This window comes from Elephantulus edwardii, unplaced genomic scaffold, assembly GCF_000299155.1.
Source record: "Elephantulus edwardii isolate Elephantulus edwardi_28Jun2011 unplaced genomic scaffold, EleEdw1.0 scaffold00264, whole genome shotgun sequence".
NCBI classification, from domain to species: domain Eukaryota; kingdom Metazoa; phylum Chordata; class Mammalia; order Macroscelidea; family Macroscelididae; genus Elephantulus; species Elephantulus edwardii.
In genome coordinates this window covers 885,643-890,796 of record NW_006400014.1, presented here as the reverse complement: position 1 = coordinate 890,796, position 5,154 = coordinate 885,643, and positions in this window count along the sequence as shown.

Below are 5,154 nucleotides of genomic sequence, written 5' to 3'. Positions count from 1 at the left end.
GAGACAGTGCGATTGGCACAGGACAGAGCGGAGTTTAGGGCTGTTGTACATAGGGTCACTATGAGTCGCAAGCAACTCGACGGCACATAACAACAAACAACATCATAGTTTTCCTATCCATTCATTTTCTGATGGACACTTGGGTTGTTTCCATCTTTTTTTTTTAATTTTTATTTTTATTATTTTGTGTGCGTGTACCGTCAAATTGGATCTGACTGGTACAGGAGAAGTTTGTCCTTCCTTTTCCAGCAGAGCATCTGGTGGATTTGAACTGTGTGCCTCTGGGATTGCAGTGCAGCTTCTTGCCACTTGTTTCCATCTTTTTGTTATTGTGAATAATACAGCAGTACACGTGGATGTGCATATATCTGTTTGGTGGTGGCTCTGGTTTCTTTAGGGTATATTTATAATAATATAATTTTTTGGTTAAATGGTATTTTTCTTTCCAACTTTTTGAGAAAGTGCCATATTGTCTTCCATAGTGGTTGTACCTTTTTACACTTCCACCAGCAGTGAATTAGGGTTCCAGTTTCTCCATAACCTCTCCTACATTTGTTATTTGCTGCTCTGTTGAACTTTGCTGTTGTTGCTGCAGTGAAATGGTATCACATAGTTGTCTTGATTTGCATCTTTCTGAGAGCTAGGGATTTTGATCATTTCTTGTTCGCCATCTGAATGTCTTCTTTGGTGCAGTGTCTATTCATATCCTGTGCCCATTTTTCAGTTGGGTTGTTTACATTTTTCTTATTGAGATGCTGGAGTATTCTATAAATTTTAGAGTCCCTTATCAGATATGTCATTATCAAATATTTATTCCTGGTTTATGGCTTTCCTTTTTACCCTGTTGAGGATTTTTGATGTGCATAAAGATTAGATTCTTAGAAGGTCCCATTCATATATTTTATTCTTTCCTGGTTGTAGGTTTTTCAAGATGCTTGGAAGACAGTTCATGTAGTGGATTAGGCTTCTAGAGTTCTTCCAAGCTTTTCTCTGATGAAGTTTATAGTCTTTGGTTTTATTCCGAGGTCCTTCATCCACTTTGAGTTGGTTTTTGTGTATGATGTCAAGTGTGGGTCTTGCTTGAGTCTTCTATAGATGGCTTTAGTAAAGCACTCCTGAAAAAGAGAAAAAAGGTAGGAGGCATCACAGTCTCTGATTTCAAATCCCAGTACACTGTCATGGTGGTCAAGACAGCATAGTACCAGTGTAGTGACAGATACATAGATTAATGGAGTGGAATTTAGAATTCAGAAATCAGCTCACCTACCTATGATCAACTGATTTTTTACAAAGAGATGAAATCAGCTTAGTGGGGAAATGATAATCTTTTCAACAAAAATACTCACTGTTTAAGTTAATGAGAAAAGCTGAAAAGTATAAGAAATACATAACATAATCATGCCAAGTGAAGAGCGAATGGGGATCTCACATAGTAGATATTTAATACAGGTACAATAGGAGAGTAAAATGATGTATCATTTGGTCTCTGAGGATGGCAATCCTGTCCTACTGGCTGCCTGAAGTTTCCCGAGTATGACCAGAGTAGCAACTCCTCCTTGGCAGAACTGAGAACAGGCAGGTAATCTGAACAGAGGAGAGTCTAATGAGGGCAAAAGGACTGCAGAACTCCCATCTCTACATGCTTGTTGAGGCACCAGCATGTATGTGAGAGGAACCGGGGCTTTGTAGAGTGAGCACTAGTGTATGAATCTTCAGAGAGGAGGTTGTATCACTCTGCTTTGAAAGAATTGAAACTCAAATTTCCCCAGAGTGGATTAGACTGAGACATTAATTCACGTGTGCAAATCCCAAAGGAGACCAATGCAAGCTGGAATGATAACGTGGTCACTGGCAGTGGGATGGTGTGGCCAGCCATGCTTGCCTTTATGTTTACACATACAAGAGATCATTTGAAAGGTTAGTAAGTTGCTAAGTGAGGCCAAATTGGAGTAGAGAAGTGGAACGTTCTTGAGAGAGAATAAACCACCTTTCTCCAGTTTAAACTTATATATGTCATAGAAGCTATTAATTACATAAACTGGAGCAACAATCTCAAGGACAGTAGTAATTTTACAATGAACCTCTTTTCTGGACTCACTCAGATTGCTAGTATTCCTAATGTAATTTTCATAACATTTCTTCAAAACAGGGTGTTGTGCTTAATTTCTTGATTATCTTGACCCTAGGTATTGTTTAGGTTGATGTATTACAGGGAACATGTTGGGGGATCACTTTAGTATTATGTTTAGAAGGAATCCCTAGTAATCATTCTAAGATTATTTCCATAGATGACCCATACCATAGTTGTGTGTTGACTTTTGAGTGATTTATCATCTCCTTGTTCCGTTAGAATAGATGTACCATGTGTTGGAAACATAATAGCTCAATGTTACCAATTTGTTTAGGGGAGACTAGAAGGACTCTGAAAAGTCGTGCCCCGCCTAGGGTCTTGGGAGATTTAATGTCAGCTGAATCAGGACTCTGGCTCCTTGAGGCACAGCCGGCGTGAGGGCTCAGGGCAAATTTGGTGTTCTTTGGGCCCCACATGGGGGTCGGCAGAGTGGACTTACCAGATGAACTGGGGGTCTGGCGGAAGGACTTTGCCAACATTTGGGCATGCCAGGTTGGTAAGACCCCATAGGGTTGCATCCTGCCTAGGGTAGTGGGAGATTTAATGTCAGCTGAATCCGGAGTCTGGCTCCTTGAGGCATGGCAGGTTTGAGAGAGGATGAGAGACACCCACGTGTTGAGGACTCTCCTTCATAGGGTCACTATGAGTTGCCTATGACTTGATGGCACTTAATAGCAATAACATCAACATAGAGAGATCAGCTGGCCCATTGGACAGAAAGCGATGCTACCAAGTCAAAGGTGGGTGACTTTTAATCCGTGGCTCTCGGGCCTGTCTTTCATTGTTTTTGTTCAGACATTCCTCTAGGTCGTATAGCCCTGTTGTACAAGTTGCCGTACAGCGGTCACTTGTGGTTGCTGTGAGGCTGAACGCTGTGACACTAATGTGTTAAATGCATTAAGGGCTGGTTACCCAATGCGGACAGAGAGTGGGGTGGAGTTGCCCGATTAAAACAAGCTTGGAAGGAGGAGTGGTATCCACTTCCATAATAGCTTGCCTCTGGAAACCCTATGGACCTGGAGAGAGAATGAGACACATCCAAGCATTGAGGACTCTCCTTCATAGGGTCGCTATGAGTCGCCTGCAACTGGATGGCACTTAACTACAACAGCAACACCCTGTGTTTGGTAGAAGAGAGTTGTGGTGCTTTCGTGGAAGGGAGCTGCACTACTCATCCAAAGGCATGAGGTTTGAATCCACAAGTTGCTTTTTTTTTTTTAAATTGGTTTGAAAAAAAAAATTGGTTTGCTTACAAAATTCATACATAATGTGTTTCATGCTATTCTTCATTCACATTGTATTTTATATAATTATTCTCACTCATTATGTTTTATAAAATTAATCATCAGCAGTGGACCTTGCCACCCACCAAACTGTGCAGCCTTGTGGTTTCGCCCCTACCCATCCTCAGCCCTCTCCACCTTGAATTCCCATATATGTTTTACTAGTTATCCTTCTATTTTTACAATAATGTTCGTATACAGTATTTGTTTTTAAAAGATTGCATTAGTTCACTCAGAAAAATGCTCTTCACATTCTCCCAATTTATGTATTACTTTTTTGAAATTGTTGCTCCAGAGTTCTGCGTAGTATTCTGTTCTGTGAATGTACCACAATTTCTTAATCCATTTAATTGTGGCTGGACATTTGGGCTGTTTCCATGTTCTTGAGATGGTGAATAATGCTGCTATGAACATTGGTGTACAAACCTCTGTGTCTCACTTCTAACTTGCTAATAATGGAATAGATGGGTATATGGAGTTTTGAGGTCAGGGATTGTAATGCTTCCTACTTCATTTTGGTTTTGGAAGTGTTTAGTTTATTTGGGGTCTCTTTCTCTTCAAATAAATTTGACAATTTCTCTTTCGATCTCCTTGAAAAATGAATATGGTATTTGTTTTGAAATTACACCAAACATGTAGATTGCTTTTGTTAGGACCATCATTTTACAATATTGAGCCTTTCTAAGCATGGACAGGGCACATTTTCCCATTTATTTAGGTCTCTTATTGTGTCTTGCAGAAATGTTCTGTATTTTTTTTACAAGTCTTTTGTGTTTCTAGTGAATTTCACTCCAAAGTATCTGTTTGTGGTTGGCTATTGTAAATGGCATTGCTTTCTCAGTTTCCTTCTCAACCATCTTTTTGCCAATCTGAATACCTTTTATTTCCTTCTGTTGTCATAATACCCTAGCAAGTATTTCCAATATAATATAGAGTAGAAGTTGTGATAGTGGGCATCCTTATTTGGTCCCTATTTGCAAGAAAAATGTTTTTAGTCTTTCTCTGTTGGGGATGATACTGGCTCTTGGCTTTGCATATATACTTTTCATCCACCAGCTGCTTTGCGGGAGAAATAGGAACCTTCTCCTGTGTGATTTCCAACCTCCAAAAACCTGCTGGAGGGTCAGCTAGGAGTGAGTTCCAACTCGATGACAATGAGAGGAGGGAAAGGAAGAAGCTTGGTGGAAATTACAAACTTTTTTTGTGTGTGAGGGAGGAGAACCTCCAATTTACACATGAACTAGGGACTCAGGAAGAGGCAAGAACATTGCCCAAAGTCATATGCTGGAAGTAGAGGAATTTAGAGTACAGTTTAGGTCTCTATCCAAGAAAGCACCTTGGGAATTAATAGATTTCTAAACTTAGTTTTTATAGTTGAAGCATTCCATATAAGAGGTGGGATTTTAGTTGAACACTAAGAGGCAGTTTAGAATACAAAGGGGAAACAGTCTTGATTTAACAAACAAGCCTGCTTTACACTAGCTAAATGACTTCTGGATTTTTACAGTTGATCTGGATATTACATTTTTTCAAAGGATTTAGACCAAATAAGGCATATTTAAAGCAATTTCTTAGCTTTTAATTAATCGTGTGTTGTTGTTGTTGTTGTTGTTATGTGCCATCGAGTCGTTTGCGACTCATAGTGACAGTACAACAGCCCTAAACCCTGCTCTATCCTGTGCCAATCGCATTGCCTCTGACACACCCATCCCTATTACCCCAGTCACTGAATCAATTCAC